A 25,544-nucleotide genomic window follows, 5' to 3' on the forward strand; every position below is an offset into this window, starting at 1 on the left:
ATATTTGCTAGGATTCCATTACTGTAGTAATGTCAAGTAAGGGAGTTTTTGTTAATTAAATTATGTTTGGATCATATTTTAAGGTATGTAAGTCATACAGCCCATAATTTGGTAATCTTAAACATTTTTGTCCCCATTTCTTTGAGTAGTACAATTATAATTTATTTTCAGTTTTTTCTAATAGGTACATTTCATCCGGAATACAGGACAATTTTCATTCACTTACTTTAAGCAAACTGTAACTCACTGTCCAAGTCCTGTTCCAGACTTTGTTGCTCTAACTTCTCTGCCGTGTCAGGGATCGGGTATCTCTTGTGTGCATGTTTTCAGTCTAAACACATTAGCATGTCCACTGATATTGTGGTATCAAACAATAGAACCTTATTGAAATATATCACTGAAAATCAACATAATTTTAATTCAAATCCTGTGGAATATGTCTATTCACACAGCTGTAAAGCATAAAACTCAGGTCTGTCACAAAGTAAAATCTATAAATTTGATAAAAGAAAGATTTTTCTAACACTAAGTCTCTTCACCTAAGAATAAAATGTCCACTACATCTTGAACTTTAAAGATTTTTTTTCTCAGTCCTAACTGTTTATTTTTCCTGCCCTTGTTTTACCTCAACCTTTTCTTTATGTTCACCTTGTACTTTTTCTGAGTTGATTATAGCATGCCAAAAAGTAAACTTACTGTGCAGTACTTGGCTAAAAGTCAGCATTTTGAACATTTTAAGCCAAGAATTTCTCAGTTCCAAGCTTTAAAAGAGTCATCAGAGCATCTCGTCCTTGGCTTTCTTAAAAGTTTCAGAAGTGATTTATACTGGTTTTGATTCTTCTGGAGATGTCTGCAGCTTGATAGACTTGCAGAGTTCAGGGCACTAATTCTGCTGTTGCTGGATATACTAATACAAGAATTAACTGGTGTTTCTAGCTGGACTGTTAACACTACTCAGAATAGATGAAAAAAACAATACTTCTTATCAGGACCTTCTGATTAGGCCTGTTACAGATAATTAATTGTCACCTCTGAATTGCTCTTCTCCAGTTGTTACAGGTGCTTTACGTGACATGACTTTTGTTATCTATATTGCATAAAAGAAAAGAATACAGGAAGTCAAAAAGTCAGTCCCTTTTATAAAATCACATATAATTATTGGAGATATGACAGCGTGTCCCTCAGGGATCTAAACCACTGCAAGGAGTCACCAACAGGAGCACTTTGCACAAAGGTGTTGTATTGTGGAAAGTATATATGGCTAAAAAAGCAAAAAGTCCATGATCTATCAAGAAGCTCTGGGAAATAAAGTACAGTAATTTCACGACTATAAGGTGCACCCTTTTGACTAAAATTTTCCCCCGAATCTGGAAGCACACCTTATAGTCCGGTGCGCCTTATATAATGGACAAAGTTGCGGAATTTGCCAACCCGGAAGTGTGAGCTGCAACGGGGGGGGGCGGTGCCGCAGGAGTGCCAAGACGCGAGCAGGGGCGGAAGCGGGCAGCTGCAGCCAGCAGGAGCCGCACGGGGAGGGAGGGAGCTGTCGCCAGCCCTTGCAGCCGCGCAGGGGGGGAGGGAGCCAGCACTGGCTCCGGCCCGGGCGCAGGGGGAACAAGAAGCCGGGCGGCGCCAGCCCAGGCCCGGGAGGAACAAGAAGCCGAGCTGTGACAGCCAGCATCACGTGGGAGTGCCTGGGCCCGTGGCAGCGGCGGCTGCCAAGCAGGGGAAGCCGGGACCCACGGAGGGGCGGTGCTAGCCAGGAGCTGCGAGCCGCGCCAGCCGGTGCTGGGGGCGGGCGGGAGTGCCAGGGTCCGCAGCACGGGGATGGCACCTGGGGCTGCGTTTAAAGGCTACTCCAATCTGTGAAAAATGTTTGCAAATTGAACACTTGCCAGTAATTCCTTACTTAGTTGCATGCGGCGCAACTCCTCCCTGCAAAAAAAAAAGTGCGAGCCGTGAGCTGAGCCGCGAGCTGAGCCGCGAGGGGGGCGGTGCCTCATATTTTCTGTCATCATTATACTTCAATATGAATTCTTTTTTTAATGTGATTGATGAAATTGAAGATGAATTATAATTGCAGTTTCAGATTAAAGGAATAAAAACAATAGGAACTTTTACCATTGCTGAATTTTTTCAAAGTATTGAAGGCAAAGTTCCAAGAGATTCTAATTATTAAAACATATTTAAATTGTCACATAATTTCAAATTTTCAAAACCTTGTTCATGTCATTTTTCTTTCTTACCCTATTAGTGACTTTTTAAACAATTCTATTTTAAACCTTTAAATCAGATTAATGCTTTCAATTTGGCAAATAGCTTGAGTAAAATTGCCTGAAGCAACTAGGGGATTAAGCTAGTCAGTGGTATTTAGTTATCTCAATTACATATTTTAAAGTTATTTTTTATATTTAATGATCATATATTAGATATTTTTTGTGTAATATCTACAAATGAATTTGTAAATACAGACATACATAAAATATTTTCTGCTGAATATTTCATGTATCTTCTTTGTATTTTATGTATCTAATATAAACTTTATAATGTAGATTTTATAAAAGACTAGTGTCTCACTGGCAACATTGCTTGGTCAGGTCACCCTTTCAAATCAGAATAATCATTTTAACAAAGTGCTTCATAGCAATTCCAGTTTTGAACCAGAAGAAACTATTGTCTTAGATAATGATGCTAGCAAGGTTTCAGGCAGTCTGAAGGTGTTCTGGTCACCAATTTCTGCTAAGCTATTTTCACCTCAGAAGCAGAATCGAGGAAATGCAAGAGTCAGAACACATCTGTGCATAGGAGATCACAAAACTTGGTTCTAAATTAACTATGTGATCCTCAAACAGAGATGCTCTGAAGTAACCATATTTTTCAGTAACTGGTGGTCACAGATTCTGATGAGTACTTCTCAAATATATGTGATTTTAATTTTTTTTATTTTATCTTACTAGCTTTCCCTCTTTCATCTTATTTTCTTCCCTTCTTTCTTTTCTCTTTCTTGTTTCTTTATTTCTTGCCTACTTGTGAAGGATGTGTGCCTTTACTTTTGAAGAATATTTAGCAGAAATTCACCATAAGTAGATTCTATTATTACCTCTAAATATATATACTCTCTCAATTTTCATGTGTTCATATTTTCCAAGGCATATGTAAAGAGCTGCAAAAAACCCCAATACTTTTTAATCTTAGTAAACATTCTCCAGAATTCTTGAAAATGTTTTTGAAGTGGTATCATTGAAACACTGTCATAAAGTGTTTTATAATGATTTTCATGTCATGAATCATACAGATGTACTTTTTCAAATGGTAGTTTTCTTTTGTAAATTTTTTTTTGCTTTTTTGATGTACCTGCTTTGTTGAATCTCTCTTTACTCATTCTTTTTAAATTTAAAAGAGAAAAGGACATCAATTATGAGTCATCCAGATGTCATGGTTCAACCCCATCCAGCGACTAAGTATCACTCAGCTACTTACTCTCCAGTCTCTGGTGGACTGTGGAGGAGAATAATAAAACAAAAAGTAAAAGCCTTGGTTTAAGGTAAGAAGTGTTTAATAATTGAAACAAAATAAAACATAAAAATAATGGTACTAATATTAATTGTAATAGAAAAAGAAAGGGAAAGAGGAATACAACCCTAGAAACAAGTGATGCACAATCCATTTGCTCACCATCTGATGAATGATGCCCATCCCACCCCCAGAAATGATCAGTCCCTCACAGCAAACCCCACACCTGGTTTATATACTGGCCATGGTAGCCTGTGGTATGGAATATCCCTTTGGCCAGTTTGAATCAGCTGTCCTGGCTGAACCTTCCCAGGCTCTTGTGTGGCTGCTTACTGATAGAACACAAGACACTGAAAAGCCCTGTCAGCTTACGGTCACCACTACTCAGCAACAGCCAGAATATCCATCTGTTATCAACATTATTCTCATACTGAATACAAAACACAGCACTTTGCCAGCTACTATGGAAGAAAATTAATTCTGTCCCAGATGAAACCAGGACAGTATCTATCCCTTATTCCATGTCATTTATGTCACGTCAGGTCCCACACTTCCCAATACCCACCACCTTTCCTGGCTTTTAATACACACAAATATAATTTCCATAGTCTATGTACTATTCCTGTAGAAGTCCATTGAATGCATTTAGTCCATGAACTTGAACTCCATCATAACAGTCTTTCAGACGGCAAAAATGGTGTGTGGTGTTATATTTTTGCATGTTCAAGCCAATTCTAATTCTGTCACTGCTCTGCTCATCTGCTTTCATCAAATTTCTTTCTTCATTAATGTTATGATCAGAATGGAATCAAATTCAGTTTCCCAGATCTGGTGTGGTTAATATGGACTCCACACAGCGTGGTGATGCCATGATAGTGATAGTATACAGTGTTATAAAGCAATTATTGTTGCCTTTGTCTTGGTTATTAATTTACCACTCATGTATATATGATTGATCTTATGTATTTCAGAAATGAAAGCTGCAAAAATGTTTTGGTAATCATCCATCTCCTCTAGTGAAGAAAGATGCAACATAAATGTCTTTGATTATCCCAGCTTTGACCTAAGATAATATAGCAGGAAATATTCAACAGGTGATATATTCTCAGTAGAAACCTGTAATGAAAGTATCATTAAATTCAATACAATAATGTCATTTTCATTCACTGGAGTTCTTATTCTCAACAAAAGAAAGTCTATAGATTTTTACTTTTTCAGAATAGTTGTGTTATAAGTATTTCTCTCATATCTTCAATTTCAGTTAAAACACTTCCTGGTGTTTCATTCAGATTCATTTAATTGAAACACTCATTCATTCATTCATTTGGGAGAATTGAATATATGGAGAGGTATCACCCCATATTTCGTCTATCAATGGTGCAGCAATTAGCTAAGTAACACTCTACTATTTTGTCAAAATCTAAAATAATCCTACTGATCATTAACATACTGAACTATTTCAACAAATTTCGATGTTAGTATTCTTCTGTAACTTGTTCTGTAAAATAATTCTTGTTTATAAGCTTTGCCATGTGTTATCTTTAATAGAATACAAGTTTCTTCCTCAACTCTCAGCCTAAAAATCTTGAGTTATTAAAAAAATATTTCAGTGAATAAACTTGCAGATTTACAGGGTTGGAAGAGACAATGGAAGTTTTTTTAATTTATCCTTATGTCTCAGTTCAGGATCATCTTAGGTCATGGAGACAGATGTTTGTGCAACTTCCAACAATAAAGGCCAGCAGTCTGCTCCAGCTGTCCTGCAGTCTTTTGCAGTGTTTCACTGTCTGTATCATCAGAAAATTTTTCCTCATCACTACCCTTAATATCAGCTTGGTGCAGAGACACCAACCAGAGTTAAGCATGCAGTTCTCACTGAATGTCAGTGAAAAATAGTTGTCTGATTTCCCAATACCACATATGCCTTTAACTTCTTTCTATACTTGTAATCATAATGATATATTTATTTGGGAATGTTTTAATAAGGTTTATAATAAAAATAAGGCTTTCACTCTGAACAAAGAGATTCTTAATCTATTTAATTATATCTAGAATATTTAGAGTTGTCACAAATAAGTAACTGTAAAAATGATCCATTAGACAGCAAAGCAGCAGGTATGAAGAGCTTATAGTAGAGGATGAAGCAGTGGTTTCCTTTTATAACACTTGGAGCAGAAAGCCAACACTTACTGATTATGGCACATCAAACAGTCTTTGGGCAGAAATTTCAGAATTCGGAGATGTCAGATTATCCAGTCAGGTTGCCTGACTACAGGATTTTAGCAATTTAATCATGACCCATAAGAGATTCACACAGCAGAAAAATGCTACATTAATTATCTGTGCTTGTCCTTAGACTATTTTTGTCCTGAATCTGCATTTATATACAATTTGCTGCTTCATTTCCACAGACTGATTCATGTACCCTCGTCATCTAATATGGGCATTTTTACTGTCATATTATGCAACTCAGGATCTCAGTATCAAACATTGCACCATGCTTTTTTTCCATATATCTTTCTCTTCACAACTTGAAATACTTGAAGTTATAATAAACACATTCAAAATAGTTTATCTACTGTAGGGGATTTCAATATATGTATATACAATTATAATTAAAGTTCATTGTTGTCCTGTTTTATAGATAGACATTGGCTTTCTATCCTTTTCCAATTTGAATAACAGCTTCAGCAACCATTTAAATTCTATATCAACTGTTTCTACAGAGCTTTCTACTATCTGTTTGATTTTTATATTCATTTACTTCTGTTGGACATAACTTTAATGAATGCAATTTATTTGTATAATGGATTTATGGAACTATGACTGAAGATTACAAGACAATCCTTACCTTAAATATTTAGAAAACCACCACAATATAGCTAAAATTCTCTTTTGGCTATCAAACTCCTTATGGTAGATTTTCTACCTAATATTTCACAGATTCTTAAAATCATTTATTCAAAATGCAATGGTACAATCATATAATAAAATTCTGTATGTTTTCAAGCATATTGTGTAGAATTCTGCGGTTTTATGTTGGTTACCTGAACACTGCAGGGACTGCAAGTTTCATCAAACACTGCACTTGATTGTGCCTGTGCATGGAGGCTTAGAGGAAAATATCGAGCAGGCACAATATATAGCAGCATTTTTCTGACTAAGTTTCTTGTTCCTGGTAATTGGTGGTTCAATAATTTCTTGATAACATAAAACAGAGTCATTTTAAACCACATGAATTATTTCACTTTCATGGGCTTGTCCAGCCTATTCTGGGAGGTGTGCAAGCATTCACAATCACAACATTCTTCATCAGGGAATTTTTCATCTTCACAATGTAGTTTGACATGAACTATTTTTCTCTGTGTTTTCAAAAACTTGTTTATGAATTTTATCTCCCATCCTTTTAATGGGAGAGAAGAAAAACATGTGATCTTTATCTATTAGATCCCTTAATGTCACTTACAGTTCCTCAGACACATCACAGATCTCCCATTTTCCAGCTTGGCATCCTTGTTTATGTAGTCAGTCCTCCAATGCAAGTGCTTTGGATGTATGGAGGTATAAATGCAGTTCTTTATTCCCAGATCAGTGTCTTGCTACTTGCTTTTTGGTCTTCATAAAGGACTTATCTGACATTTTACTAAAATTGTCTACTGCAGGTTCAAGCCTATTATATAGGTCACCAGGTTAAGGTAATTTTGTCACGAGTTTCATTTCATTTCACTTCAGTTCAGTTACAGTGGGTTGCAGTTAGTCAAGATCAGATACCAAATTTGCCTGCATTTGTTACTGACAGTCCTCTTATTTACATTGCTTTCATAAACTAAAATAATTCTTAAAACCTTAAATTTAAATTCTTGCAGATTACTTGAAAATATGCAGCATTGTTTCCAGTAGAGACTGCTCACACACTGCACAGGTTGCCTTCCTTCATTGTGGAAAATGACTAACCTACAGTCAGTCATTTTCTGTCTGTTAATGCGTGGTTTTATCCATTCAGTGATCTCTGTTATCTTCTAAGGGTTATTCAGTCCTTTTCACAAATATTAGTATGGGATATTGAATGGCCTCCAAGAAATTAGAGTACTTCTACCACTTCTCTGTTGAATACTCTAAAATTCTTTTTTGGTAAATCTTATACATTTGATTAGTTTTAAAAATAATTTTGTCCTTTTTAATAATTATATTGAAGCCCTAAAGACAGTGTTAAAGAGAGAAATTACAACTTTTTTTGCTATTTTGTGCCTGGATATATGTGCCAATATCTTGTGAAAAATGGAATTATTGCTATAGAAGAATGCCTCTAAAATTTTTCTACTGAAAATCTAAAAGTCGGGAATAATTCTAATAATTTCTTAGTTCTAAAGTTTTCAAAATTTAGCTGGTATGTATTTTAGGTTGTTCTATGCAAAGATTGTTTTATTAAAAAAATATTAAACAAACAAAATCTAAACAAGATGGCTCACCTTGTTTGTGAGCAACCATGTATTTCATGGGACAAAAGCAGCAGTTCTCTATTTTCTGTTGCTTTGACCTAGCCAAAGACAAGTTTAAGCTTTCCAGCCTCCATTGTAGCACAAATAATATCAGAGGAAGAGGAATCACCACTGAGTGCATTTTGGTACAAGGAACTTAACCATTTCAATAGAAATGAAAAAAGTTTGTCAGAAATACATGATTTTGTAAGAATTTAGGAGGCACATCAGTTAAGCAACTCAGTAAGTACCCTCATTACCAGTAGTGAATAAAAAAGGTAATATAATTGCAGTACATAAACAGGGTAGTAATGAGTAAAAGACATCTAAATTCTGAAAAAGTTCAGCAGTCTATCAGTGAAGTACGATTCATCTTGTCTAACATACACATTTAAAACAGGCTAAAAGCTGCATGCCTTGAAAGTGCCTGTTTCTTTCAGGTGTCTGTAAAGGGATCCTGCTTACCTCAGTTGTAGATGTCTGTGGAGTGGATATCTCAATAAGGTGCAATGAACCCTTTGGGCAGAGCTTCCTTTGTCAGTGTGATAAGTATACGGCTCAAGGGAGAGATATAGAGTCCACGTTTTAAAAGAATGTTATAAAATTGGGTGAATTGCTGAAATAAAAATGAGAGTTTAAGGACTTTTCTGTCCAAGAACTTTTTGCTATGATGAGGCACAAAGAGGTGACTTTGAGGCATGGCCTAAATTGGTCAAGATGTACTTCAGTCAATAATGCTGCTGGGAGGAGTCCAGGGTTGATGAGCAAATATAGGGGTCAGATGAGATGATCTAACTATCCCTATGAACCTTATGCTCTTAATCTCTGTGAGAAGAACAAGGAGAATGAAAATAATACACTTACACTAAAATGCTTTCATTTTCTCTGGTTAAGAGCAGAAAATGTCCTCAGTAGGAGCACTTATGAAATTAGCTTTACATGGTAGCAACCACTTCAGACTGATAACAGAATAAATCTTTTTTTATTCCCCAGGAATTAAGGGAAGATGATGAAAAAGTCCACTTCCATGCATAGTAAATCGCAGTGTCAAAAATATACCTGTCTCCTCATTTCATATATTTATTGGGAAAAAAAAAATAAAATGTCTCTTAAGGAACATGTAGATTTCAAAGAAAAAGAAAATGAAATTTTTACAAATAACTCCATGCCATTTTATATCACTGAGTCATGTACAGACAGTTTTTATGATGATATATGGAAATATAAACACAATGGGTATCTCCACTTAAATAAAATTGGTCTATTTTTGGTTCTGTATCTGTTTTTTGTGTATGACTCTATTAGTTCATCATTCATGTGAGTGCTGATGCAGTCTGCTCGTGTCTACTTAGAAACTCCCAGCCAGAGAGAGGCATTGAATTGCCAACTTCTTACCCATATTTGCTGCTGCTTAACCACTGGACACACCTCCTTATCCTAATAGTTTTAAAAGGACTAAAGGAAAGGAAATAGATTATTATAGCACTTTGCTCTGACACTACACTCTTAAAGGGAAAGAATAAAACATTAACCTTTTTTTTAAAACTTCAACACACAAAATTAAAGGGAAAAATAGAATAGTGGGCAAACAAGTTGTTACAATGTCAAACTGCAGGAAAAGGCAAATTCTTCTGCTAAAACTAATAACTGTTGGCAGAGAAAAAATTTCCAAATACAATGAAAGAAAATCTAACAGAAAAAATTATGATGAGGAAATACTGTTTCTACAAAGAAGATATTTAAGTCATTGACAGAACCTGACAGAAAGATTTGGAAATTATGTCTAAAAGATCCTCTAATAGCAATTTTAGTAAATATAATATTCTGTTTAAACTCGAGCAGGCTAATTAAATGGAGTAGCAGATACAAAACAGAAATAAATAAACAGAAAAGCAATAAAATTTTTAATCCTCTAAGCCTTGTGTAACTCTGAAGAGTCATACAGAGAACACAATAAAATATATTATAAATAAAGTCTTATTTTAATAAGAGAAACAGAGAGAACTAGATGAAAGGGCTAGATGACAATACAACAGTTTACTTTTGTGAGGCAGTGTTTTTTCTTACAAGAAAGAGAACAATGAGTACAGCCAACATGAAAAATTTGTTCCAGTTTCAGCATGGAGAAATGCTGAAAGCTTTACAGACTACCTCTTAAATAAAGTGCAGACAAAGAAGGATTAAGATAAAAAGATCTTTCACCACTGATAACGGAGGAGTAAGAAAGGAGAAAAGTGCAAAATTATTTTTAGAAAAGGGTTCTGCATAAGGAATATCTTGTGATTTTAGGCTGAGTCCTGAGTCATTCAGAAAGTTGATGCGAAGCAGATATACACCTCCAAGTTTGGTGGTGTGGAAAGAGGAGCCAGCAGATTTTCTTTGGTAGAACACCACTAGAAATTAAAATCTTCTCCCCCTTGACTCATCTTTAGTCAATAAACCTGCTGGAAAATCATATTTAGTCAAGATCCCACCAGTGCTGAAGAAAGAAGAAATAAATCCACAGCTGTAGCTTCTGAACCATGTAGGGCTGAGGGAGAGGAACTGCAGGAGTTTGGGGTGGGATTCAGCTCAGCCAGTTGCAGCTACCTAGCTGCCAAGCTTTTGATGTAAGATGGCCATTCAGGCTTTTTCCTGTGTATGGAGAAGGATAACACCTCCAAAGGAGGCTTCATCTCCTGAGAGCACACCATGCCCAGCTAAGGTGGCTGTCTCATTCCATTGACGGCTTGAGTAATTTCAATGTCTAGCATACAGCAAATACCACTTGGGTGGGTAAAGTGAGACAAAATGCAGACATTCCTAAGACACAAAGAGAATCCTTTACTGAGTAGGCTTAATGCCAGGTGTTCATCTTGAGACTGTATTTCAGATACCTTACAAGTCTTTTGTTTTCAGAGTTTTTTACTTTGCATGCACAGACATTTGTTTAAGAAAATATTCCTGCTGTAGGTGCAACTACTGCTGCATCTCTTTTTAGTGCCTCTATGTGGCCTTCATCTCACTCTTTAATCCAGCCATAGCTATACAAATGTGCATTATTTCTCTCTTGCACTGTACATCATCCAGGTCTCTGGGACAACTTGGATCTGCAGGAAAGCTAAAGCTCTTGCAATTTATCACCACTGCCACATTGTTAATAATACTTGTTTAATGCTGGAGTCATATGGTTGTGTTAATTTTAATTTAGATCTAGATTCCTCTCCAGAGTGAGCTAAATCTGTCTCTGGTGAGAACAGAGGAGTGCATGATGGTTCTCAGTCTCTGCATTCAGTAAGAGCTTGCCTTCATAGTGCTCGTGAACACAGAATTCAGAATTCAAATTGTATTTCACTCTTTTGGCTTCCTACCAGTCTGACATGTACCTCAAAAAAAAAAAAAAAAAACCAAACCCAAATCAGACCAGAAACAAACTGCCAGTTTCTTATCCTATGCTGCAAGCAAAGGTTGAGTTTCCAAGTGTGGAAGCTGGACATTGGCTGAGGAACCTCTCCAGCGCTCTCGGTGAGCAGCTGCCTCCCATGCCAGACCTTGCCAGCGCACAACAAGCTCTGGAAGTCAGGACCTCATGTAGCACCCTGCATCAATTCAGGGGGCGCTGAGAAATGCCAGACATTCCCAGAAATCTGTACTACTCAGCTAGCATGCTGCCAAATTCCGCACCAGCTGTGTGAATTTCTGAGACATCTTGTAAGAGTCACGAACAGACTGCACTGCAGAGGCCTCATATGGAGGAACTGCAGCAACATTCCTTATCTCTTGTACTATGTGCTTATTTTCCCCTAGCTGAAATGTTGTGGGTGTTTATTCAAATATAAGCCTTTCAAGAGTCACACATAAGTGGTGGAGAGCTTGGAAGGCTTTCATGGCAAAATATTTTACTGGACCGCAGGAAGCTATTACTGGAAAAAAAAGGTGTTCTTAAACTTTTCCTCATGCTGCATTCTGAGATTCAAAGCTTGGTTATTCATTTTAATTACACTCAGGTGAAAAGAAAACCTTAATAACGTAAATGCCTGTACTTCAGTCTTTATGGCAATCAGTAAAGACTGAAACAATAGCACTAAAATATTTCTAGACATCTTCCACTCATCTTAATTGGAGGAGTTAACTTTGAAGATTAATTTAAATGCCAACATTTTTAACTATTTCACTGCTGCTTGTCATCTTACCACTATCCATCAACTGTAGATGAATGTACCTGTCATACTATGATGTTTTATTAATTTGAAAGAACATTTCATAGAAATATGACAGTAGGTTTACTTAGAATATGCAAATAACAACGTCATTTACTGCACATTCTTTCAATCACCTGGATAATTGGGATTCTTCTGTTGCTCTGAAAATTAGAGTAAAATGGTGGTTATATAGCCAACAGCTGAAAGAAGTATGACTACTCGAGAGCAGCTTGCTTGCTGTGAGTAGCTATTTCTGCAGTGCTTGTCACCTGCTTTGGGCTAAGAAACAGTGAAAAGTGATGAGAACAGGATGATCCATGTGTGTTGGAAATATTGGTTAGTATTGACAAGAAAGTTAATTGAAATATTATTTTTCTGCCAAAATACTATTAAAAAAAGTTATTAAATTAAATTTTATCATTCTAATTGCCTATCATTTGAGGAAAACTGGTTTAGAGCTAAGTTGCAGCATTTATTTTAAAGTTATACTTTTTTGTTTACTGACATTCCTAAGATATGTCACACTTTTGGTGTGACATAATTTCTAACTAAAATAATGTTATCAATATTTAGAAACTGGGTTTTCTTTTCCTGGACCTTAAGATTAATTTTCTCCTTATTGTAGTTAAAAACTGAAAGAAGTTAATGTTCTGTTATTCAGAGAAAAAAGAAGGACATGAGGTTGTTCATGTGTGCTTTTCTTAATTTATAAGATCAAAATTTATCACACTTACTAGAGAAATGTTTAAATTTGATTTTTTTTTATTTTTAATTTTTTTTTATTTTTTTTAGGAAAAAAGTATTATTCTAGTAAACTCTGAGTTAGAAAATGTGTCCCTGTCCAAAAAAGAACTGTCAGACTCCCTTCATCACAGATCCATTTACTCAGAATTTCTTCCTGTCTTTAACCTTGGGTGTTGTTTTCAAGAGCTGTGTCCTATTTCATACTCAATGAACATTGGTACTTTAATGCAGAAAGCAGATAGTCGCAGAAAGCTGCATAGTTTCCTCACATCTTACAACACTGTGAGGACGTAATGAAAAGTGGTTTTATAACTTCTCATGCTTTGATATTTCAGTAGCACCATCGCTTTTCTTGTTGCCAAGAATTCAATGACTATAAGTTCCACAATGAAGGAAGCAGCATTATCCTCTCAAAAAGGCTAATGGGCTGTCATAACTACTATTAATGTGTTTGCATTTTTGAAGTCAAACAAGAGGTACTACAAATAGGGCTTATTCAAAATTGACCAATATTGCTTCACTTAATTATGGTCATCAGGTTTCTCATCACTGTCACTCTTCAACACCCATGTGTATCTCCTGTATCCACTTGTGGGCTATGATCATTCAAAATACCTGAGTTGTCCTTCTATGTTCAGCTGTGCTGTTCTCATCATCCACTGCATTGAGAAAGGACAGTTCTGCTCTCTTGTCCCTCCTTGTCTGCTTCTTGTGATTGTGCAGATTCCCCTCCTCCCTTGTGCCATCTGTAGTGCACTTCCCAGTCTCCCTGGGCTGTTTAACTAACCAGGCAGGAAACTAACCAGTTTTATGAGTTAAATCAGTTCTTTGAGTCATCAAAGAAGACCAGACTCTTTTCCCAAATGGCAGATCAGCTCACCCAAGGACAGAGAGCTGATTGTTCAAGATCTTTATTTCCAGTGGTGACAGGTTGCTGTCATCCTGTTCATCCAACTTATAAAACCATAGATTTACTTATAGGACTCTTATATAGACATGACTACTGCTGCTGAAGGCTGAAGTCTTAATACTAGTATGGGTTTGGAAATGGTAGCTCAAGTACCCTAGAAAAACACTGTGAGAGATTAGGATTTGATTTCAAATGTTTTGCTGGTACGGTAGGTCAGTACAGCTCCATCAATACAACACTAAAACTAATAGGCTTACTTGCTTATCTAGCATCTTAACAAAACAGAATTCCAGGTCTACCTGACACAGGAAACAGATTTTAAAAAATTCTGATAAGCTGAATTTTGTATCATGCTTAAATGAATTTAGGAAAAAAATTAACTATCTAGTCATTAGAGCTGTGTGTATAAAGATGGGCATATCCTAATATAATTTATATTAACATGGCTGTGTTTATAAAGAGGTATATACTGTAACATATATTTACAAACATATATATATATATATATAGCTTATATATGAACACCTCAACTATATCAGGAATACAATATACTCAAATAATTTGTTTGAGATGCTGCATACAAAACTTCAAGTTTAACAATGGAAAGAGACTAATCATGTTAGCATAAATGATTCATCCTGCTCTACACAGAATTTCTCTTTTTATAATCTGTTACTTATATTTATTGATAGGGAAAACAGCAGGCAAGTGAAAAGCTTAAATAGGTGAAGCAGACTGAAATTAATTAAACAGACAGTGCTAGTTGAAGCATCTGCACGGTGCAGAGGAGCCTGACCTGGGAACGGCACTTACCCTCAGGCCCCATGGCACAGACCCGCTGTCACATCTAAAGGCCTTTGTTAACAACAGCCTTATTGGTGAGATCAGTCACAGGGAATCAGTTTTGGCTCATTCCAAGGCAGTGAGGTTTTGTTTGTAGATGTCAGGAGGGATTTAGCAGAGGAGAGTTTATAGAGAAATAGCCATAGGATAACTAATTAAATTGAAAGATTTCCATCCCAAGTTGGAGGAAGATGCTTAAGCTCAAGGGACTCAAGCCCTGGAAGTCACACAGATTGTTTGAGACTTTCCCATCACTTTAGAGGAACTGACTGCTCAAGGTGTAAACAACAATATTTGGCCCCATCAGATGTTCCACTGCCTAATCTGAGAAGAAAAATATTTTCTTTCAAAAATCAACAAAAATCAACAAAAATATAGCATGTAAGTATGAAAATGTTTCTCCTCGACTACTGTTCAAAAAATAATCCAATATAAGCAGGTGTATGAGCAATTTGAATGAACATGGGCTTGTGGGTTGGTATGAGTTATGCTTGCCCTACACTGGTAAAATAATTTAAATAAAAGCAGAATAAAAAGAAAATAAGTTTGCAAAATAATTATGAAAATCCCTGCAGGATTATAAAATATTTGGGGTAAGAACCAATATACTTCACAACAAAACTATGTAGTTTGCTGCTGCAATACATTGTTTTTCTTTTCTTTAGAGAAAGGGAGAAGAAAAAATATTGATCTTGACAATCATTCATTTTCTTCTTCAATGACTGAAAACGGATATTTACAAGCCTTGAAATGCTGAAGTTAAATGGGGGGCAAAAAAGCTCACCAAAAATTGCCATGAAAACTTGAATTAGTACCCTGAAGAACTGGAGAGCAGGAAATAGTAGACAGACAATAAAGGTTAGCGAGACAATTAAGGTTTGAAAGACTCAGCTGAAGCAAGGAAAAACCCTTCTGGAAACAGTGAAGTTGATAAAGGCTGGCTTTCTGTCTGGTTGGTTGTATTCTCTGGTAAATAAGTCAGAAACTCTGATCAAAGCTTTTCCAGTATTTAAAAAATTGAGCACTTCTGCCTGCCTTGTAAATCCTCATGTCTAATAAAGAGTAAGTTCTGAAAGCACCTTCTTCATTGGAGTTACCTAACTTTATGAAATTTTTAAGAACTTAACATTTTTCAGACCTCTTCCAATCTATCAAAATTTATAATCAGTGAGAAGGTTCAAAAACTAGGCAACACACAGGCAACACAACTTTAATGTTTAATAGATTTCTTTTTACAGAAACAGATTAAAAAAATAAATTTTAAAATCAAAATAATACAAATCGCAGACCCATCAAACAAAAATAAATTTTAAAAAGTAATTTCTGAGGTTATTTTGTCTATGGTCCTTTTCAACAATAAATTTTACTAGTAATGATATGCAATAATTAGAATAATAAATAAATTATGCATAACAAAGCTATTTAAAATTTATGTGTGACAAATACAATGTATTGAGGAATAAGAACAACCCTTGGTACTTTCAAAGTAAACTTGGTCTTATACTATAAGGAAAGTTAAATGGAAGAGCCATTTTTTAAAATAGCTATGTCTGATATCACCATATATGAGGCCAAATTCAAGGAGATTGGAGAAAAGATACAATGGTTATATCACTTGTTTTTTAGAATGTACTTCTGCTGTTGATGTGTATTATAAGTGTATTAATGAGTCAAAAATGATATTTTATAATTGAGAGATCTTGACAGATTTTTCCCAATTAATTAATCAAATTGCTTTTATAACTGATGTAAATTGTTTTATTTTTCATTCAGTGTTCAAATGAGTAGCACAATTTAATTAGATAGTGAAAGATGAAATTTGAGAAGAGTCCTAAGATTCTGTATTGTCAGAAATAACAAATAATTGCTTCCAAATTACCTTTTCTCTGGCACTTCTTAATTCCCAAACCTCCATATCATACTCTATCATAGACATTTTGCAAATAGATAATGCAATAGGAGAGCATAGAAAGTGCAAAAAGCCTTGGCCATCTCTTGCCATTAAACCAATTTGTCCATCTAGTGTAAATTTTTCCTTGGTTAGTGTCATTGGAGTAAAAGTTTTCTAACTGCTATAGTTTTATTGCTAAAAAACAATTAAATAGAAAATATCTGTCTGTATTTAGGTTTTCTTGGACAGATCCAAAGCTTTAAGATAATGATTAAGTAAATGATTCACAGTTACAAAAATCAATCAAAATTTGATGTTTACATAAAACCAGAAAAATTTAGATTCTTTTATCAAATGAATAACTGTGAGCTTTTTTGTATGGCATTTACAGTTTTATAAAGTAGAGCTACTGGCAAGGATTATGATTAATATATGCTACCAGTTTGTTGTATCCAGTTTACAGAAAGAACTGATTGTATTCCCATCAATTTGGTATACTCAAAATGTTATGGCCAAAATAAGAGCACCATATAGGTACAAAACCAATTATATACTCCTAGTCTAACTAAAGTATTAACCATGTAATAAAAAAATATTATTAGACCAGCTATAATGATGATGAGATGGTTCAAATTGTGTATCATTAACATAGTGCATACTCACACTTTCCAGTCTCTATGTGTGCCTCAGATGTTACACTCATTCTCATAAAGTCAATGGCTTCATTCAGGGGAGAAACTACAGGTAGTTTTCTCTATCTTAGATTGAAGGGGTGCTGATGTTGGTTGTTTCCTTCTCTTTAGAATCTGCTTGGAGTCAGTTTCTTCTGTCAATTGATTTACCCTACATCGTGCTCTTCTTTATTTGTCTCAAATTAGTTTTACATACAACTTTACTTTATAAGATGTGTTTAAAATATATTGTATATTTATCTTTGTTATCTCTAAAGGTACATATACCTGACACATGGGTTTCTGCTTTTGATGACCTGGAATTGACCACTGCTGAATTGTTTACAAGCATGGCCCTCCAGTATCTGTGCCTGTGCTTCAGTGCCTTTGACATCACCCTGTGCCTGCTCTCCCCTTTCAACCCACCCACAGCTGCATTTTATTCTGGGGTCAAAGACAGTTCACTCTATACAGAAAGGTCGGTTGATATTAGTATCTACTGGTTATAAGTATCCGTATATATAACAACATGTATTACACTTTGTGTAATTGCACCATTGTGAAAAGCAAAGGAAAAGCCAAAACAGCAGGTAGAACAGTTTTCTGGGTATTATATAACACTGTTACAAGCTGAAATAAATTTCTAGACAGGCCAAAAGGAGTTCTGACAAAGCCTGACAGGACTTGATGCTTATTCTGTTAACTTAGCACACAGTCTGTGACCTGTTACAAGCAGCAGCAATAGCAACTCCACATTTGCTGACCTACAAGGAACATGTCTGTCTTTCTTCCTTTTACAATACCTGTTTTATGGAACATTAGCTAATGCTTGTTATAACTTCCCACAGAGGCCTTATGAGAAAACCATGTTTCTCATGGTGAAATGTCTCTTTTAATGAGTAACAACATGTTACCCTCACAGTACTCCTGAAATAATGTCTTTCATGGAAATATGAAACCATCTGTCTGACAACACTTTACACAATCTCACAAAAAAAGCTACCTAAAACTACATATGAATTAAGATACATACTTTTCTGATGTAAATTGTATGTTTTGTCATAGGACACTTACGATACTCAAATGACCTCCTGCCTGTTGATTCACTTGCAATTCAAATCCAATTCTTCTGGTCTGTCTCCAAGTCTCTTAACAAATATCATTTACCGCCTCTGACCTTGCTCTTGTCACCCAGTCCTCTGCTTTCTGAAATATAATTTCTATAAGTATTACTCTTCCAATTCCCTCAAATTACTCCTTCTTTCAGGCTTCTCCTTCTTGGTCAAAGAGTTCTTCCCAGGTACTATCACAAACCAAGTTGTTCTATTGGATGTGCCAGTTCTCACCACATCTAATTTGTTGTAGTAGAGTCTTGTTGTAGAACAGAAATACAAAACATTACTTCCTTCTACCTATTGCATTATCCTGAGATAATTTTAACACATATAAAACATACTACAGAAAGGTGTGAATGAAACCTGGATATGATTATTTAAAAAACCTCTTGAGCAATGGAAGTTACAAATTAATTAGTTGAAGGTGTACAACAATTAAAGCAGATATTATGAGAGCATAAAAATCAGTATTTTAATTAGTTTTTCAATTACTTCAGATAGTTGTGATAAAAATACAGTATGAGACTTTAAATGGCAACTGTTTTTTCTAAAACTGAAAAGGCAGTCCTCAGCTCTCTTTCTGCAGGTTGGAAAATAATAGTTTTGTGGTTAATTGTGGCATTTATTCTAATATTAAAAAAAAACATTTGTGGAGAAGAGTCCATTGACTGTATTTGTGTAATTTTCACTGACTGTTGAAGAGAACTAAACTGAATAATTCCTCACATATTTCTACACTAGAGATGCTTAAAATTAATTAAATTAATCTCTTACTCAAATGACTCCTACTGATGAGAAAATAAGTCTTGTCCTATAGCCTAAGATGACATAGCATAAACATCTTGAGGAATTGGTGAAAATTTAATGAGGGATTTTAGCAAAATTTTCTTCTTTTTTATTTTTTAAATAAGAAAAATGAAATGTAACTGTGTTTACACAGACATAAATAAGATCTACCACATTTTGAAAGTGACATTTTCATCTTAGTAGCTGAAGAGACAACTTTACAGCAGAGTCTCTGAGAACAACTACTTATATGATCAAAATAGCTATTGTATAAAGATAGAAGCAGTTGCAGATGCTCAGCAAGAGATAAATCTATTCTTTCGTGTGCCAACTAAACTCTTAGCATCTATTCATGACCTTCTAATTTATGGTTTTACTCTTGGACAAAATTGTTTGATTAAGTTTCCTTTCAGTTGTTGCTAAAGTTAGCCAACAACTATTTTTAGCCAACATTTACCTGTAATGATACTGTTAGCATATTAGTAAGGGATTTCCATCTGGGAAGACAGTTTTAAAGGAGTGCAGGAGGCACTCTTCCCCAGTGAATTACAGGTGTGCTGATTACCAAAGAGTGGAAACAGCCTTGCCTGCCCAGTGAGGATGGGGTTTGGAAAAGAGTGGGTTAGCTGGCTGAGAGTTTGTTGGAGTTAGAGCTTGGGAACCACGGTTTGCTGTAGTTTGGGATGGAGTCTGCTGGCTGGGCTGTGGGGAGGAAGGGACGTGTGGTTGTGCAAGGGACAGACAGGGTTAGGTGGATCAGTAAGGGATGGGTTGGGGTTAGCCAGTCATGCAGAGAGGAGGAGGGAGGGAGTCAGTCTGCTGTGTGGAGCTGCTTGTCAGGAGGGAGTCAGAGCTGCCTGAGAACTCCACTGAGAGAAGACACGAGAAGTTTTTAATAAAGGACTGGTGATGGTGCCAGTTTTGTCTGTCCTGACATAATTGCTACATTCACAAATTCAAGAATTTATTCTTTTATCAACAGAGTGCTTTAAATCCAGAGAAGACTTCCCTTGTGTAGTGTGTATATAGAACATCTGCAGGAATTTAACCAGATTCCTATTGTTAAAAATAATTTTATACAAAAATATATTACTTTCTTTATGACTTTTCTGAAGGACAAGTATGCTTGCTTCTCCTTCATGTATTCTCACTGCATGATACTCTTCTCACATACATTTTGGCTTTTTATCTCAATATTCAGTACTGAGAATCAAATAACTAAAAAAAATATAGGCATTTGTGTCAGGCCTTTCTCACTTCCTTCCCCAAATTATAATCACAAATTTGGGAGGTCTTCTTTGCGATTCACATCAGTTGTGTATTATATTAGAATTATTTAGGCATCAGTTTGATTTTTTTATCTTTTTTTTTTTTTTTTTGCTATTGTTTTCTATTTTTCTCTCTAATAAAAATGAAATTCCAAAAACTGAAGGGCTTGCTTTTGCTTTTTCACAGGCGGCTCTGAGGCTTATTCCTTGCTGTAGATGAGTCCAAGAAGAAATTGCTCTTTTAGTGACACTGCCTGGAATGTAACAAGACCCCCTTGCCTATACAGCCTCTTCAGTTTTCCAATTAAAAAGTGATCTGCATAGTTAACAATACAGGAAATCAGTTTGGACACACTTTTTGGTCACCAGCACTACATTTCCAATATTCTTGCTTTCCACTCTGTGAATAAAGGCAGTTCTGAATATAAAGGAAAGAAATAGAACTGAATTCTTTCTATGTTCACCAAGGTAATAAAAAAAGAAAAAAAGATAAAAGCAGATGCAATTCCAAGCGTAAGTCCATAGGTTTATTTTGTGGTTTTACATTTTTATAATGTCTGTGAAGGTCCTACATAATCAATTGATAAGTTTTGGAAATATACTGCCTTTTTTTAGATTTCCCCTGAGATATCTTTTTTTATAATCATATTATACATATTATTGTGTTTTCTCTACCCACTAGAGCACATAGAATATTGAAAAAAATGCCCTGCTTTTATGGAAGTACACGAGCTGTATCCAATGGGCAATACAGACTGTTCTGTGACATCAGAGCAGCCTCCAGTTAGGCTGGAGATTTGAAAATTAAAAAAAATTTAGAGTGACCTGTCCTTTAGTTTAGCTCTATTCTGTATTATATTTTTCTGGTAATTTACATTCTTAAACTAATTCCAGAGAAATTTAATAATAATAATGGTATTCTAATATGGTTGCTACAGTAGTATGACTTTGGGAAAGAGAGAATGTGGAACCTGACTGAGTCAAAAATGTACTCTGCTGTGAGTATATTATTGCAATTATTCTCATAGACCAAATGTCAGACATTATTGGTCAGGAAAGAGAATCTGGCTCATGCCTTGTCTTGTCATATGCTCCAGGTACTTCAAACCTCTTCAAATTGTTTGTTCTCATGAACCATTTCAGAGCTGTTGACTAATGTGTTATAGACATGGTTGTTGGCTCTGTTGATCTTCTCCCATTTTCCTTTCTGGTTCCTCCTCATTGTGGGGTAGGTGGAGGGAATAAATAATATGTTAGAGTTCTCTTTATTATGTATGCATAGCCTCAATATTCAAGCAACCTACTTAGAAGGTATTTCCTTTATCTCTCTGCATAGCAAACTAGCCATTCCCATTGTCTAGCTCCAGGTATCTTAAGGATTATTTTGAAAATCTTGTATGAATAAGATATAATTTACTATAAGGAGCATCTAAGGGCATATATTTTTCAGAAGACTTTCAAACGAGGACACTGATATTTTTTTTTTATTTCATCTTGAACTTTATGTTTTTCCTGAATTTGGTGATTTGGGGGTTTTACCAGTAGTTCTTGATTGGCAAGATAATATAAGTCTTTATAAACACCAAAGTCCAAATAAAACTTCTACAGGATAATTTCTTAGAAAATTTGCTTTAGAGTGGAAAAAAAGGGACAGGAGACTGTTTTCCTTCTTAATTGTATAGGTGAGATCATGCGCTGTCTAGAGCTTTCACTTGTCATTCTCTGATTTTCATTATTTGACTACACAGTTTGAATGATGATTTGTCAGGTTAAACAGAAGAAATGTCAACATTTTCTTTTGTATCTGGGTATTCCTCATAGTGAAGAGCCTGCACAGACTTGGATTTTGGCTGCCATTGGAGACTAGGGCCTGATAAAGAGAAAACCCTGGGAAGTAAATGGTATTGATTTTTCTCAAGAGCTGACTGTGACCCAGTGACCACGCTTCAGTGTTCAATTTGCTAAGTGACAAAAGATCCTTCTTCTTCTATTTCGTTTGTGTAGGAGTGTTGCTTTATTCACCTTTTTCCCTTTTTCAGTGCTCAGTGTAAATCCTAGGAATCAGGGTAACATGGTCAGAGTCTGTATTGGTTAAAAAATAAACAGAATAATGATTTTGTACATTAAATCTTCTTAATGTTTTCCAGGCAGCTGAGGTTAAATACCTTGAAACCATTAGGGTCATTCTTATTAGTTACAAGACAGAGCTATGAAGATTTCAACAAGAGCTATATTAAAAATTGTAGAAGTAATTGACGGTTTTCACTTCATCAGTGAAAGAGCAAATATAGTGGGAGAAAATGCAGAACCACAATAAAAGAAAAAATGTTTGGGCATCTACTTAATGAAGTAGGTGACGTTTAGGTGGCAAGTAACTTTCTGGAACACAATGCAAGTCAGGACACCAATAAATCACTTTTTTTTGCAAAATTAGTCATATCCACTAAAGATTCATATTTTTGTATGGAGTTCCTCAGAAGGAGGATCAAATGAAGCAACTGGCATTTCTGAACATTTCTGGTGTTTCACTGATGCTAGCCTGGATGGTTAACAAAAATTGACTTTCATTCCTTATATTTCATGCTGGGTCTGTTTTGGGTTTGACATAAAAATGCATGCCAGCATTCTACTCTTATAGTAACATGGCCAAAGTTAAGGACAGCAAAATATATGTTCAGTAAAACAATAAAGAAAAAGAAATATGGGCTACTAGAGATTTAATAAGTACTGGTTTTATGCTTTGCTTTTAGCCTGTCAGAGTACTCATTGGAATAAAGTTTTGTGGCAAAATTGCCAAACCTCATGGTAGTCAGAGTCCTTTTGAAAGACTGGACACTTGCAACTACTTGAATGCAATGGAGTCTATAATTTTAAAATAAAAATAGTCTGGGTTTAGTCCTCAGAGATAAATTTAAGGAAACATGAAAATGAAGGTTTAGGAGTAGCGGAGAAAAAAATAACTAAATAAATCTCTACATGCACTATTTTAAAAAGCAAAATTTTTAGCTTATTTCATAACATTTGTAACATGACTCATGAACACTGCATACTGGCAGTTGAAACACAACATTTTTCTGGTGGCTTCAGTGAAGACTAATTTGAATTTCACTCTAAACAAAATGTGACTAATTGGCTGATTCATTTTGGCATAAATGTAAAAGTGTAATTACTCCAATGTCCTTAAGCTTGGATATGAGGCAGGCTGAGCTTGGCACAGAACTCCTCTTCCGCAGGCACTGAGTTGGGTTATCATATACAGCTCCATGGGGGCCTCTTTCCATGCTCCAGACCAGGCAGAGCAGAGGGAAGAGAAAATTCTTTAAGTAATACTTGTAGTTCCTGAGCCAAAATCAGCAGAAAATATATTTTGTCCATTTTTCTTTGCACTGGGTGTTCCACAGAAATACAAAAATGAGAGAAGTGCTGGAGTAGAAAGGGCAACAGAGGAAAAACGGGATACAGGGAAGAGAAACAACAGAATGGAAGGGTACCTGGGTGAAACTGATAACATTAGGGAGAGATCAAATAGGTCAAAGGTAATAGCAAAAGAGACCTCTGTGCTCCTGAGCTCTGCTAGGGGCAGATGGGAGATGATTCTTCTCCTTGACTCGGTGCTTGTGAGACATGTCTGGGACACTGCGTGCAGTGATGGACTCACACGTACAGGAGAGACACGGACAGACTGGAAAAAGCTCAGAAGGGCCGTGAAGATGATTCAGGAGCTGGCGGATCTGAGCTACATGGAGAAGCTGAGAGAGTTGTGCCTCTACAGACTGGCAAAGCAAAGGCTTGGGGAAGTAAAATGGAAAGAATGTAATGCGATAGAAAGTTTTGGGAAAGAAAAAGAGTAGACCATTCCCACTCCTTCTGTTTATTACATACAAGGTGTTAGATGCCTTACAGAATAATTTTAATATCAAATAACCAATTTTTTCATCTAACTACGAACAGGTGGAAGATTGAAATCAAATGTTGTCTGATTAATGAATTAAATAACAATCCTTTTAAGATTTGAAAAGAGAAAGCATGAGGAAAGCAACTCATAATGATATTAACTAGGAGTGCTAGTGATGAGTTGCTTTTTCAGCTTGCCTTTCTCTAATATTATTTCTTTGAAAAAATAATTATAACAATTCCATTAAAAATGAAAAGTAACTTAAGCCTACACAAAAATTCCTGGGAACAGCATTTAAATTTGAGAGTATCGTTAATGCTTGTCTATCTTCATTCATCGTGCCAACCTATTTATTTTAGTAATTTTCAGAATCTGATGCTTCATGGATAGTGAATCAGCATTTTCTGCTAATGGAAAATCAGAATCTGTAAAGGAATTAATTTAGAAGTCCCATAGCATTACAGAAAACACAACCACTACATCAACTTGAAAAATATTACAAATATATTGGAAACTCTGAGCTGTACAAAAAGATTTTAATGGTTATTAAAACATTTTGAGGATGTATTTTTATCCTCGCTTCCTCTGTATTTTCTATCTACATTTTCTGTCCACATTTTCAAATTAAGAAATCTAAGAGTTTATCTCTTTTTCTTTTCCCTTCTTTTAAATTGTATCACAGTCCTAAAGCCATCTGCTACAAAATATGTTGAGTCTTCTTAGTTTTACACTGGAGTTAAGGCAGAAACTTTATCCAAAATAATTATTGAAATTCTGGAAAACAAATATTCATTTTGGAGATATTTTGATTCATTTAAAGATATTTGATTCATTTGGTCATTTGATTCATTTTGAAGATATTTCTTGATTTTTCTTTTTCTTTAATAGATGGCTATACAATCAGAAATTCCTGCCTTTACATGCAAAATGTGTTGTGCCCAGATAGTAACAAAAGACTTCCAATCTTTAGAGAATATTGATACAAAACACAGACGGAGGAGGCCCTCTTACATCTCAGGAAAGGAACAGTTTTGCAAAACGTCAATAATTTGATTCCAGAAGAGGAACTTGACCAAAACTAGTTTCATCTCCCCACAGTTATGTGCAAGGAGATCCTGTGGAGACTTTGCCCATTCTCCATACTTCTCTACTCAGTTTTCTGGCCATTCCTTAGGTTTGTGCAGAAAAGCAATTAGTTAGCTCTTATTTTTCACAGGTGCTTGGGTGGGGAGAGCTAAATAATTTTTTG

The sequence above is a fragment of the Catharus ustulatus genome, chromosome 4, assembly GCF_009819885.2.
Source record: "Catharus ustulatus isolate bCatUst1 chromosome 4, bCatUst1.pri.v2, whole genome shotgun sequence".
In the NCBI taxonomy this organism is placed as follows: domain Eukaryota; kingdom Metazoa; phylum Chordata; class Aves; order Passeriformes; family Turdidae; genus Catharus; species Catharus ustulatus.